Below are 15,066 nucleotides of genomic sequence, written 5' to 3'. Positions count from 1 at the left end.
CACCCAGGTGCCCCAGAAGGTAGTTTATTCTTAGGAATGTTCCCTGCGCTACGAATACAGATACTTAAAATAAATCGTCATCCTATTTGGCAAAATTGTACTACGATTACTTATCAGGTTTAGTCTGAACTGGAGAAATGAAAGTTTCCTGGTCATTTGTAAATGGTTAAATCACAGATCTGAGCTAATACTAACCCTTGAGGACACAGAAGAAAATTGTTTTTCACCAATTAGAGTGGAATCTTATGAGTCTCCTATGGTAAATGGAGTGTCAGTCGGAGCCTTTCACAGAATGATGTTATTGTATCTGTAAATCCTCCTGTAGTTAACCAGTTGCTGTGAGTACAATCAAAAGACAAATACTTAACAACTAACAGAATGTCCATATTAGTGCCATAAAATGTGACTTCTTATTAGATTCATGATTTAATGAGAAATGCTGATTGTCTTAAATATCCACCCCTTTCCAACTCTCATAACTTCTAGAACTATGAACAGATGCAAATATTAGAAGGTTCCAGGAGATAGCTACAAAGCGTAACCTAAGATATGGTACTATGCTTACTGAAAGAATTGCAAAATACCCTCATTCTTTTACTGACAGAAAATTAAGTAGCATATAGCAGAATGTTAAAGTAGGACAGAAGGACTATGATATTGAATCACTTCAAATATAATATTTATTTATCCTGACTACCATTCTGGACTCCTTGGTAGCCTTCATTAAGTGAAGGTATATGGGGCACCTGGGTGGCTCATTCAGTTAAGCCTCTGACTTCAGCTCAGGCCATCATCTCACGGTTTCTGAGGTTGAGCCCCACATAGGGCCCTCTGCTGTCCGGACAGAGCTCACCTTGTATCCTCTGCCCCCTCTCCTTCTGCCCCTGCCCTGCTCATTCTCTCTCTGTGTGTGTGTGTGTGTGTGTGTGTGTGTGTCTCTCCTCTCCCAAAAATAAACAAAAATATTAAAAACATAAATGAGGGTATAATGATAGAACTGCCCTGGTATATTATAGAGGAAAATATCCAATGGCTAGAGTGGATTTATTTGCATGATTGGCTCAGTCACCTTGAATAAAGTTCTAGAAGACACCCCTCATAAATGTTTTTGGGGAAACATTGTGGTAGTTGTTCTCTGCAGACCAAAAATGACTGTGTGCGTTAAGCGCGTCTATGTACGCTCCTCGAATGCAGTGGGGATGAGGTAATCCCAGAGTATCAGAGGAGCGTTAATGACATTTTACTGCCAAAGACAAGGTGGACACAGTTAGTAGAATGGACAGGAGCACCAAAACACTAATCAGAATGGATTTATGCAGATGGATCTTTTGTGGTAGCCAATTTATCATAGTGTCCCTAGAAATAAACTAGCTGTTTAGCTAACAAAATTGTCCTTGATTTGCATAAGGGGAAATATCCAGATCTGAGAAATATAGTAGACCACAGTAGAGTCATAGCCCATACCGCATCCGCAGAAAGGAATGAAGTTTCAGATTCAGAATCCCTTGAATGATAAGGGAGGCTGGCTCCCTTAAGGAAGAACCCTACTATATGTCAAAAATGTTCACCGTAAATATTCTTTCTGGTTTTCCCCAAAGGGGCAGAGACCCATTTTCTATGGGAATTGAGGAAAGGAAAATGCTCCCAATTGGGCACTGGTGGTAGCCTGGCAGATTCTTGATGTTATAGCTAGTCAATATAGGCAACATAAGGATTTATGGCGATGAGATTATTGATGGAATTTTAACTCAGGTCCATCTCGCAGAGAGTTCAGTGTGGTCCTTAATATGTACACCCCATAGTCAGTTCCAAAATGTATAATTGTAATATATATATATATATACAGCTACTCAAAGAACCTCTATTTTTTAAAACAGGGTCTCTATTCGGTTTCACGGACCTATAAAATGATGTATATTAAAGTAAGGAAAACGAAACAAAATGGCCTACCAGTTTCTTTTCTACTAGGCCATTTTCTCAGTATTGCATTTCGTGAGAAATTTTAGAAATTAGTGTCATCAAAAGACTTGAAGAGCATGGATGATTATTCCCACACATCTCAAATCAAGCTATTTATTTGGTCTCTACAGAAGATAGAATGTCCTTGGAGAATGGTAGTGGAGTGTCATAAATATAGTCAGGTAGCAATTCCAATTTAAACTGATGTTCTGGGGATTTTTTTGTTATTGTTATTTTCTGAAACAAATCAATGACAGGTCCTGATACCTGAAATGCACTCATTAAACTGTTGAGAATTTTCTTCCTCCACTATTCCTGTTAATAAAGAGGAACAAAAGTCATTTGCTTCCACTTACACAGGACAGTTTTCAGTTCAGTTCCATGGGTATATAAACTCTCTTTGCTATGGCCTCTTTCACAGAATCTTTTTGCTCATTTTACCATTCTGGCCCACTATATGAGTCATGGCATGCAATGCGTTCCTTTGTAAGAAGTAATGGCATGCACAGTGGTGGCAACGTGCTGGCCTACTAGATGGATGATACCACGCTGATAAGACTTAGAGAAAAGTAAGTAGCAAGTAACACAGACATCTTTTGTAAGTTGTGGCATATGGGGCCTCCCCTACCAGCACTGGGAAAGAAATGTAACACTAGTAGACACCTTTTGATTTTGGAGGCAACATATATTTGCCCATTTACTAAGCAAAGAGAGGTTGTCGTATTAAGACCAAAGACACAAAGCTAAAGACATTTGGAAAACAAGAGGTCTAATTGTCCATTGACTCTGCCACCTTAACATTAACTTTGCAGAAATAGCTTACTAATTGCCAGATCGTATGTTGTAGTGTTCCTAAAAATGAGATGCTCTTCTTTATTGTTGCTAAAATTTATTTCCATCAAGTCTGCTTGAGAGGTTCATAACTATGTCTCAAAGACACACATCCAGACTTCCCCGCTCCACATTACCCAATAGTTCCTGAAGGATCCATGACAGGTAAACATGCTCATGGAGACTTTGCAAGCTCTTATTTATGAATTACAATGAAGAATTATAGAATCTGGGAACAAAGCTATGCCATCATGCGAAGAAAACTATTTTTCTTGCAAGAAAAGCATCTGACTTTCTATGAGCCCTAGGAGAGAGACTGGCTCCTTGAACATAAGCCACCGATCATCACCTGGCATTAATAAGGTTGCCCATATGAAGCAGTAGTAATTTATTATCAAACTATCTGGTCCCATGGCGTAAATATGTTTGTCGAGAAAGTGGTTCTGCCTCTTATGTTTAAACTACTACTGAATACACCTCTTCCCCAACCCATGTCTATAGTTTTGAGAAGAGTTCTCCATTACAAGTTAATTTTATCAGCCAAAATAACAATAATAATAATAAAAATAATAATAAAATAAAGGCAGATTTTCAGGTGTTTTGTATAAGATTCTTACTAGAAAATAAATTGTTGCATCTTTATAACCCTACCCAGAAGAGGTCCTGAAGTATGATGTTGAAAGAAAATCCTTCCAGGGACAGCATAAAGAGAGGGTAAAGAATTCACATCTATATTGATTTATAGGGTGTAACTAATAGTTTGGCTAGTTGGTCAAGGACATGGAAGAAACACACTTGGGCAATTGAAGAAATGACTTCTTCAAAGAGGCACAAAATTGAGGATATTTCTGCTTCAGTGAAATGCTTACCAATTATAACCATTGCGGAAAATCTCAATTATCAGCTGGATGAACTAATCCATTATAAAGATGTCAGTCAGGTTCTTTTCTGCATCCCTGTCCTTGCCTAATAGACATATTGGCCAACTTGGCCATAGAAACAGGAATGCATGTTATGCATGAGGTAGCAATTGATATTTTCATTTATCAAGCTCACATGGCTCTACCCAGTATTGAGTTGCCAACTTGCAAATATCAGAAACCAACATGGGCTCCCAGTAAGTCACCATTCCCCCAGAGTATCTGCTTGGTGGCAGATTGTTACACAGGATCTCTTCCACCATAGAGGGACGTATGTTGTTCTTGTTGGAATGAACTTTTACTCTGGATATTAATTTCTGTTCTCTGACTTTAATACTTCTGTGAAAATCATCATTCACAGACTTAAAATGTCTTGTTCACTATCATGTCTTCCACATATCATTACTTCCGACAAAGGACCTCATTGTACAACAAATGAATTGAGGCCTGTGTCTATGGAGTTTACTGGTCTTACTGTGTGTGGTTCCTATAGCTCTGAAAAAAAAATACCTTGGTAGAATAGTGAAATGCTCTTTCAAAGATCAATTTATGATGGCATCTGGCTGACAAAATTCTTTCAGACTAGAGAAATGTTCAATTGAGTGTGGTACACATGTATATATGGGTTCTAAGTGTACACGTTTATATGAGAACAGTGATCAATGTATTGAATTCTTCCCATTTGCAGGATACACAGGTTGAACTCAAATGGGAGAAATAGTAGTGCTTATTCCTTTTACTATTCTTTATTATACTAGCCAAATTTTTGCTTCCCACCCCTGCTCTCTAGCTTCTGCTGGTTAGAGGACAGTCACCAAGAAGGGTCAGGATTACATGTAACTGGGAGCTAAGATGCCACTTAACTACTTTGGGCTCTTTACTGAGCCAGCAGACACAGAAAGCTTACTGTACTGTCATAGGTGAGGAATTCTTACTATCAATGAAAACTTGAATTGCTACTACACAATGTGGGCATAGAAAAAATATTTAGAAACACAATGTTTTTAAGGAAACCTCTTACTACTATAAAGCTTGTTGTAAAATTAAAATAAAATTTATTAATTTATTAAAGAGATGACTACTAATAACACAAACTCTGCAGGAATAAAATTTGTTGTCCCCTCGCCAAGCATGGATCACAAGTATTTGGTGTGCTTGCTGAGAGCAAAGCAGATATGGAAGATTCTCTGGACAAACGAATTTGTAAATACCTGCTATGACCATTTGAAGAGTTTAAGAAATAAGGATTTATGAGTATATCTTAGTTGATTTGATATAAATATTAACCAAATCTTTTGTACTGCCTTTCTCTTTTATTATCAAAACAATGTATGTTAAGAGTGGTTAACCCTATATCTCAATATTTAATTTCAAAATATTTAATATCACTATTTAATATAAAAGGAAGTTATATATCAGTGAAAAGAATGAACGTTATTCAAAGATGAATTAAGTGGGATGTTTGTCCTTTTGGTCTAAGCACTAGTGGTATTGTGTTCGATGAAAACATGACATTGCTGATGTATTTGTGGGGTGGGCGAAAGCGGAAAATGGGTGATGGACATTGAGGAAGGCACTTGTTGGGGTGAGCACTGGGGTGTTGTATGTAAATGATAAATCATGGGAATCTAGCCCCAAAACCAAGATCACACTGTATATACTCTATGTAGTCAACATAAATGTATATGTATATGTACATACATATATATGAATATATATATATATATATATATATATATATATATATATATACCTTCAATCTAACACATACAAAAAAGAAGTTAAATATGTAAAAGGACTGAATATGAATACTGAGCTCTTACCTTGGCACCATTGCTCAGGTCATAAACTGGGTTCATTCTCTAAATCCCATTTCTATATAATCCAGGTTAGATTTTTATCAATGAGTTGGTACTTTAGAGAGATTTGAAAGGCAGAAGTGGCCAATATCCTGAGACATTTATTCTGATTAGAAATGATGAGGATGTAGAGACACTCATATCCTTGCTCTCCTTCTGGCCTATGTTTGGGTTCCAGAAGCAGCCGCTCAGCAGAGGCAGTGGCTTCCAGAATTCTCTGCGAGCCCCCCCCCCTTTGTAGTGCTATGTCATGACGCACTTAATGTCTCTTGAAGTTTTCCATGAATTCTTCATTGCCCATCTGTTCCAGGGTTTCAGACTTACCTCGTTGTTTTTTTCTGATATTCTAACTGTTCCAAATGTTTACTTCCCAAACACCAATATGCATATTAAGCTCCTCATTCACAAAATACTTGGAGTCACTCTGTTTCTCTTATCGATAGAGAAGAAATAATTATTAATAACAATTTGGTATTATACATTATTTCGTGTACATACACTACATTTTGCCCCTTGTCTTACCTTTGTAACTGGCTTGTGACATTAGTGGACAACCAGACAAAATATCTCTTATTCATTGATTGCATTCATTGTTTTATATTGCCATGCAAGTATTTGATTTTAAATGACATTGATATGTTGACCATTCAGAATTTTTTTTTTCTCAAGTGCAGGCAATGTCCCTGAACTGCAGAAATGTGCATCTGATTCAACATCTTGAGTAGTATAACACACAGCATCTTAAAGTTAACATCGCCAAGGGTGATCTTCTCCCAAGCCTTCTTCAACTGTTTTCCTCACCTCTGTTGAAGGCAGATCCATTCTTTAAATTACTCAGTCCAAAGTCCTTGCTCATTTCTTTAAATTTCTCTTTCTCAGATCCTATGGGTTCTGCTGGAAAATTCTATCTAATTGACTTCAGAAGATATCTGGCATTTAGGCTCTTTAGCCCCACCCCACAATCCGAGTCCTTTTTAATTCCTTCCCTTTCATGAAAGTAGTAACATCTTATCTGGTCTCCTAGTCTTTCCTTCTAGCGCACCTCAGTCTGTCCCCAACAAAGCAGTCTTCACGATCAATGTTAAAACATATCTGAGTACGACACGCCTCTGCTAAAACTGCTGCTTCTCATCCCACTTTGAGAAGTAACGTTCTTATCCTTTTGACATTTTCTACTAGTCTCCTGATCATAGAGCAACACTTCAGTTACACTGGCCTCATCACTGTCATTTGACCAGAAACACTGCTGCCTCAGAGCATTTGCACTTACTCTCTTTCCAGATACATGCAGGATACCATTGTCATTATCTTTTAGGTATTTACCAAAGATTCACCCCTTGTATTAACTCTTCTCACAGCCTCATGTAAAAATGTTTAATATTTACATGGTAAAAATGTCATGTAAAACACCACACTCTATAGCATATATTACTATCCAGCATACTATTTCTTTTACATATTAATATTATTTATTTGTGACCCTCCCTTCAAAATGTAAGCCTCCAAAAGCAAGGATTTGTCTCTTTTGCTTACTGATGTCTTCTAGCACCTAGAACAGGACCAAATAGACAGCAATCATTCAATGTATTATTAAATATATTTTTAAATATGCATAAATGAATATATAATTTGGATAACACTATTATTTGAGAAATAAAATGTGATATAAAAATATTTAAAAAGTCTGAATTAGGTAACCTACTCAAGAAAAATGAGTTTTAGATATCTGAAATCAAATAGAAACTTAAAATATTTTTGTTGCATGAAATATAAATGAATGAGCAACTTAAAGCCATGAGAAATCTTTCTTCAAATGTTTATGTAAGCTTGACTCTTTTAAAAGTTCTTTCTTCTTGCCTTTGGCCTTGTACAAGTATATACTTAATATGGGCCCAGTAGCTTTTAATAGTTTTTGTTAAAAAGAGATCAGTAAGGCAGATAAAGGCTCTGCTCAAACTGAAGTAAGTCCTTTATCATAGTATACTTGACATTTCTTTGGAAAGTAACTTAATGATAATTTGACCTTAAAAAATAACTCCAGAACGTCTGTGATATCTACTCACATTAAAGTATTCTGAATATACTCAAAAAAATGTGGCACAAATTATCATGTTGACTGTTTAACTTGTCCCATGTATTTAAAACTATTAATCACATTTTGTCATTCTTAATACAATATTTACCTGATTTTATACTAAGATCATTTCTTTGTGATATTTTATAGTTCACTTGTGGTATTGCATCTAATTAAAGTTGGGTGGTGTTGGTGTGCCTGGGTGGTTCAATTGGTTAAGCATCCGACTCTTGGTTTCAGCTCAGGTCATGATCTTGTGATTTTTGAGTTCGAACTCCACATTGGGATCTATGCTGGCAGTGCAGAGCCTGCTTGGGATTGTCTCTGTCTCTCTGCCCAAATCCTGCTCGCTCTCTCCCTCTCTCTCTCTCTCAAGATAAATAAATAAACTTAAAAAAAAGTAGGGTGGTATGTTTTATCTTTAATTTTTGTTCTTTAAAATTTTCCAAAATTATGATTAAAAGGCTACAAATGAAATACACATATGACATAAATCACCATTTATCATCAAAGAAATTCAAAAAAAAATTGAGATATCACTGCACGCCAATTGAAATGACTTGAATAAAAAAAAAGCGACAGTACCAATTGTTGGTGTGGATGTGAAACAGCAAGAGTACTCATTCATTGCTGATGGGAACTTAAATAGCATACCCACTTTATAAAACAATTTGCAGGTTTTTAAAAAGCTAGCCTTACAATATAATTCATTAACTTTGCTGCTAGATATTTACTCAACTGATTTGAAAATTCATGTATACACTCAGACACACACACACACACACACACACACATGCACAGCGCACAGATGTATATAGCATCTCTATTCATAATGGTCCAAAACTGGAAATAGCCAAGATGACCTTTGATAGGTGAATGGAAAAAAAACAACTCTGGTACAGAGATAGAATGTAATACTATTTTACTATAAATAAAAATTAGCTATCTTTCTATACAAAGATATGGATGATTCTTGAATACATATATTTAAGTCAATAAAGCCACTGTAAAAAGATTGCATACTCTAAGATTCCATTTATATGAACTTCTAGAAAACGTAACATAAGAGAAACAATGAAAAGTTCCCAGGGATTCGGGTTGAAGTGATGTCAAATAGATCAATCACAGGGTATCTCTTTAAAGTGATAAAATATTTTGTATGATTCTGTAGCTATGGGTACATGATGGGTACTATGTATGTGTTGAAACCATAGAAATTTACAGCATGAAAATGAGTCTTAATGTATTAAAATTAAACATGGATACACTTAATTATATATGTAAGTATACATTATATATGTAATATATACATAAGTTATAACTATATATATGTTTATATGTGTGTGTGTCTATATATATATATTTATATATAATATAAATATGCAAGTGTGTTGTATACACACACACACACACAAATATATTGTTGGTTGTTCCCAGGAAGGAATACAGACTGACAAAGTAATCAAACCATATTACTAATAAACTAATGATGGAAAGTGTTGAGTGAAAAAGGCACTAGCTTAAGAACCTGTGGAAATGAGTCCAATCTGACAAACTGATGTTAAAAGGAGCTGTACACAGTGCTGTACTATAGTTGATAACATTTCCATGTCAGCACAAGTGAACAGTTGTTAACACTGGGACTAAAAGGTTAAGTAAAAGGAAGGTGAATGGAAGGATCCAGGATTCTCAATGTTGGCATAGGCGATTACAGATAAACCAGGGGAAAAAGCTAGAATGACTTATGTCGGAATAAATTTGGAGACATCAGTGTGAATTTATATTTTGCTTAATATAGATAAAAACTGGCTTATAGAGAGGTATAGATCTATGCACAGAGAGATCTACGTATATAGATAATTGATAGATTTATATATTTATCCATCTAAAAGGACACAGGCATGGTGAGTTTCTACAAAGGAAAAGGGGTAATTTCAATGTAATAATCCCAAGAAACACTACCTCAGCCAGATGATTGCGGTTAACATTAACAGTCATAAGTCAGGCTAATATTATATAGCCTCGTGATGGTAGGATTAAAAGACATTTTTCTTTTGAGGTCTCCCTCCCCAAAACAGATAAACAAGCATGATCATGAGGAACACATCATACCAATCCCTCTGAGGGACATATTTCAAAATATGTGACCAGTAGGACTTAAAATCATCAAGGTCATTAAAAACAAGGAAAACGTGTGAAACTGCCACAAACAAGAGGAGGAGTCTAGGTTGACATGACTACTAAATGTACTATCAGTTTTTGGGTAGAAGCCTGAGATAGAAAAAAAAAAAAACCACTACATGGGGCACTGGGGGGCTCAGTCGATTAAGCGTCTGACTCTTAGTTTTGGCTCAGGTATGATCTCATGGTTCATGAGATAGAGCCCCACATTGCGCTCTGCGCTGAGCAGAGTGGGAAGCCTGCTTGGGATTCTCTCTCTCCCTCTCTCGATCCCTCCTCCCACTCACTCATGCTCACTCTCTCCCTCAAAATAAATAAACTTAAAAAAATTACATAAAAACTGAATAAATATGAATATGCATAGACTTTTCTTAATAATTTTTTAAATTAACAAAAATTTTAGAAGCTGAATCTAAAGAAGGTATCAACAAATGTAAAAAGGGAAAATATTTCCAAGAAGCATTTGGAAATAGAATAAAAGTGTTTATGTTGCACAGTCTTTTTATTTTGTCATACGCTGATAGGGATTTTTATGTATTATTGATTAATATGTAATTAAGAGAAACTGTTGTAATGGAAGGAAATCACGAGGCTGCATCATAACTACAGTCATTTTTATTTATTTTTTAAATTTTTTTTAATGTTGATATTTATTTTTGAGAGAGAGAGACTGAGCACGAGCAGGGGAGGGGCAGAGAGACAGGAAGACACAGAATCTGAAACAGGCTCCAGGCTCTGAGCCCAATGCGGGGCTGCAACTCGTGAGCCACGAGATCATGACCTGAGCCACCCAGGCACCCTTGTCGTTTTTATTTTTTAATTTTTTTGAAAAGTTACAAGATCCATTACATAGCATTATGGTATAAATTTTAGCAAGTCAGGTGACTACATTGAATTTTCTTATTGGAAGAGGACAATTATGAGTCATACTCTTTTGTATTCTAAAACTGGCTATCCCAAATTAATTTTAACACAAAAAAGAGCTACTTAAAGCCTTCACAGGAAAATACAAAATCTTTTGTGGCGATTCATTTATAAAATCAAAAGTTCTATAGATTTTGTTAGAAAGTATAATATTGCATGTGTCCAAGGAACTGTAATTTACATGTTTAATTCACTGTAGATCCATAATAAGATTTATGAAGTAAAAATCAAAGCCATTACCGATTTAAAATTTTGTAATGTACAAGTTTCAATACATATCAGAATATTTATATAACTGTTTCAAGGTTTGGATCCACTTTTCCTCATGTAATACCTTTTGTCTGCACTTTTTTCATTTTTTTATTGGGGGGAGGGGCAAAGGGAAAGAATTTTTTTTTAATTTTAATTTTTTAACATTCATTCATCTTTGAGAAACAGAGAGAGACAGAGCATGAGCTGGGAAGGGGCGGAGAGAGGGAGACACATAATCCGAAGCAGGCTCCAGGCTCTGAGCTGTCAGCACAGCGCCCGATGTGGGGCTCAAATTCACCAACTGAGAGATCATGACCTGAGACCAAGTCGGAGGCTTAGCCACTTGAGCCATCTGGGCGCCCCGGGAAAGAGACAATCTTAAGCTCGTCATGGAGCTCTACACAGGGCTAGATCCCATGACCCTGGGATTATGGCCTGACCTGAAACCAAAAATTGGACGCTCAACCTACTGAGCCAACCAGCACCACCATACGTTTTTAACAGAGGGTTTAAGCCGTACAAAGTAATGACAAAAATAAAATGGTGCGTGGTAAACCAAGCACAGGCAAACTGTTATATGCCACAATTAGAGAGCTAATTACATAATGGTAATTGTAATAAGTAAAGGCAGCTGCAACATACTGATTGTATTCTTACTGAAAGTATGCATGTGGTTGGCAATGTCAGAAACAAGACCCTTTTTATTAACAACCATAAGAATTAATCTGAATCATAATTATGCTTGACAGATCATATTCAATGTTATTTGGGAAAACCATATTATGTTAAAACTAAACAAAATAAAATACCGAAAATATTATAATCTAATTTTCTCACCTTTGATTTTTCCTTCGTGTTTTAATGGGTATTCTTAAATGTTGGCAGTACATCAACTAATACTAATTAGCGTGCCTGAAGACGTTATCAGATTCTCTTTCATGTGGATGGCTCAGAATTGCCTCTTATTTGCTAGACCTATTACTTGTGGCAATTTTAGAAACAACCTTAAAACCTCGCATCTGGTAATAGCATCACAGCTCTAAATTTCCCACTGACAAAGTTCAAAATGTATTTATTAGTCAAAGTTCATCTTCCCTGCTGAATGTCTAAAATCTCTTGAAGTTTTCACAATGTTTTGTTAATAGTTCTATAAAACCTCTAAAACAGTGTAGAATTGTTGGATTCATTTTGTTCATAAGAGAAAAAAATATTTTACTCCTTTCTGTCTGTTGCCACATGTATTTGTGCTTTAAGTAAAATGTCTCGTAGAGCTCATGAACCTAGCGATGAATACATTCAGGGATGTTGACGCTACAATCTCAGATTTACTGTGGATTCATAGAGGGTCTTCACTCAGCTCTGTGATATTCTGTTAATAATTTTCTAAGAACTTTGATATGGTAAATAGGTTTTTCAATTTAATTTCTCTGCCGATAATCATAGATTGGGAGAGAAAAGTCCCAAAAAATGCAAGGGCTACTTCCAAACATATCTGGCAAATCACTTTCCTATGAAAAAAAATATTTTCAATGACTTCATTAAATCATTTCAGGTTGCCTGGTAATTAATTTGGTTGTTGTCCAATTCCATTCTAATTTGTTCTGCTTTAGCGCTACTCTGCAAAAAGCGTGATTATCATTTTGTGTGCTAAAGAGGAGACAAATGCCGTGTTTTGCATCCTTGTGGATGAAAGACCAGAGAAATCTACACTTTGTAGTGTCTACACTGTGGGTATCTAACAGAGACTCTTGTAAGGGCTTTTCCAGGTCTTCTTGGTTCAATAGCTGCTTTCAATTCTGATTACTAAAATTATGCAAGGTCAAACACACCACACTTCTTTACCCTAGAGAATGTAAGTCTTTCTTGAAAGATGAGCACACACATGCACACAGAAAGATGAGCACACACACACACACTCACAAACCCATAAGCTCTCTAAAAAAGGGGTTACAATGCAAGCTAAAGTATTGTGTACAAAGTACAAGTACCTCTAACAATAAAAAAAAAGACGTATGACATTTAAGTACCTATAGCAGTAAAAAATATATCTGAGTTTGTATGGTCACATACAATATTTGTGATAGGATGTATTACAACACAGTAAAACACTAAGCTAGAGAATGCTAAAAACCAGCCTTTGGTTGAAACCAAAGAAGAGAGCCAATCTGTGTAACTTAAGCATAAGCAAAATTTTCAGAAGCATAGGAGGAGTACTCACAAAATGTCCAGGAGCTCAGTGAGCTCTAACGTTCCTCAAGTCATAAACATCAAGATCTCTCTGCTTGGGATGTTATCGCTGTCATCGCCACTGTTGTCACTGGAGACTTCTTGCTACCGTGAGCATTTCTTCCTCTGCTTCTGACCTCTCAGGTCAACCAACAAAACTATGAACTACTAACCTCTGACTGACTCTGAATTTTTGTGTTACTTTCTGAACAATCAACTATCAGATGGAGTGCCCATTGCCCGAGCCTCAGACACGTGCCTACAGGTTACGTGACTAGAGAAGGAGAATACATATACATTTTTATTTAACATATACAGTTAGAAGACTTTCCCCCAACAATAAAGGTGTTTAGAGGTTGTTCGACCGGATATTTCTGATTATCACTAGAGTCCACCACTTTGGCTGCTCAAGAAATGCATGCATATTTTCCACCACAAATACGTTTAGAGAAAGTGTTGCTGAAACCAGTCCCAATGCAAATGTCCTGGAGATGCTGCAACGGAAATTCTTTCATTCTTTTGAATATACCAATTTATTTCAAGACAAAATACTTTTCCATGTATTTGATCAATCAATAAGTTAATTTAACCATTTATTGAACTTTTGCTATAAAATTCATCCTCTAAGACACTTGGGCCATCGTTCTTTATTTTACTAAGTGTTTATCAAATTGACTACACGGACATTTGAATTTGTACCAGTATAAAATCAGATTAATTATGGAAATGAGATTATCTATAAAGGAATATTTTGGGTTTTCTTAAGTTTTTAAAAATGTATTTCTTTTGAAAGAGAGAGTAGGAGAGGGGCAGAGAGAGAGGAGAGAGAGAGAATTCCAAGCAAGCTCTGCACCATCAGCAAAGAGCCCTAAGAAAGACTGGAACATATGAACCGTGAGATCATGACCTGAGACAAAACCAGGAGTCTGACGCTCCACACACTGAGCCACCCAGGCACCCCTGGAATATTTTATTCTTATAAAAAAGATTGTATTTTAATGTTAGGTTCTGTTCAGTTAATATATGATGCTGCTTTTTTCATAATCAGAACATTTTTTCACATGGTAGTTGGATGTATTCCATCTGCATTCGGAGACTAGATATTTCTGAAAGATTTCTTGAATGCTGTATGGCAGCTCTTATTTTAAACTTTAGCTGATTGTCAGTTATCCTTGATAGAATAAACATCCCCAGGAACTCCATGGAGAGAGAAAATAAATCAAATTCACAATTCACTTGAATTCAAGATGTAGGTTAAACATATCTGTCTGTCTACAGTTTATATTATAGAGTTAAGATATAATCCTGTTGCAAAAACTTTGTAATGTAATAGACAAAATGAATCTTTAAAAATTGATTGTACACAAATGCACACTTTCTATAGTCATTATAAAACAAGTAGTTATGTAACTAAGGCAAAAGAAAATTGCCAGAATCCTGAAGGACTGTTGGATGCCTGTTTCTTATCACAACTGCCTCTTTTTTAAAGTTAATAACTATCCTAATTTTTATGGTGAATACTTCCTTGCTTCTGTTTCTAATGTTTGTGCCATGTATTGTGTGTATCATAGACTTGGAGTTGAGTATGAGGTGACTTTAAAGTAAAGGCTTTTCAGCAAATGTTAACTAAAACGAACACGATGAAAATAAGAAGCACGCAGAAGAAAACAACAAAGTTCTGAAACTTGTTGCAGAATGATTTGAAGTTCAGAGATCTACTTGGGACTTAGAAAAATTCCTTACTAGCAAGTGAAGAACAAGCATAAGATTGCAGGTTTTATCCTTCTTACTCTCAGATGTTAAGGGCTGAGTGGGAACATTTGCTTTACTTGTTTCCTTC

Source organism: Lynx canadensis, chromosome C2 (genome assembly GCF_007474595.2).
Source record: "Lynx canadensis isolate LIC74 chromosome C2, mLynCan4.pri.v2, whole genome shotgun sequence".
In the NCBI taxonomy this organism is placed as follows: Eukaryota; Metazoa; Chordata; class Mammalia; order Carnivora; family Felidae; genus Lynx; species Lynx canadensis.
The sequence above is the reverse complement of the archived record's forward strand: the minus strand, read 5'-3'. Positions refer to the sequence as shown.